This window comes from Dioscorea cayenensis, chromosome 20 (genome assembly GCF_009730915.1).
Source record: "Dioscorea cayenensis subsp. rotundata cultivar TDr96_F1 chromosome 20, TDr96_F1_v2_PseudoChromosome.rev07_lg8_w22 25.fasta, whole genome shotgun sequence".
NCBI classification, from domain to species: domain Eukaryota; kingdom Viridiplantae; phylum Streptophyta; class Magnoliopsida; order Dioscoreales; family Dioscoreaceae; genus Dioscorea; species Dioscorea cayenensis.
Window position 1 is genome coordinate 10,655,604 of NC_052490.1, and position 589 is coordinate 10,656,192.

Below are 589 nucleotides of genomic sequence, written 5' to 3' on the forward strand. Positions count from 1 at the left end.
ATGACATGTGTCATTTTTGGATGGAGTTTATATCATATTAATGAATCAAGGGTGATAGTGGAAACATGATGTTATTCTCACCCACAAAAAATTATAATAATAATAAAAAAATTATAATAATGATAATAATAATAATAACAATAAGTAAATAAATAAATAAAATGATGATGATCAAGTGTGTTGTCAGAATAAATAAAAGAATGAGGAGCATGCTATATACTCACGTGCATTAAAAAAATGAAAAATGATATGCATGATTGGAAGAAAATTGTGAGATGGGTGAGATGCGTATGAAACCAAACGCATGGTAGAGAACCAAAGTATAACTTCACCTTCAAATGGCACCACTATGGCGCAAGCCCTGTCTTCATATGAATCAATTGCCACCATCATGCATGAAAATGCAAGCATGGTCTTTGCGTACTATAAGAAGGTGCATCTTTTACCATCTCAAACACTATCTTCTTTGCCAGCAGTGGTCCACCATGGAGCTTTGTTGCTTCCACTCCACAACTTGATAACATATCTCATATAATAGCATTGTCACCATCTAATTTGCAAACTCATATAAAACCTTATAGAGATGATG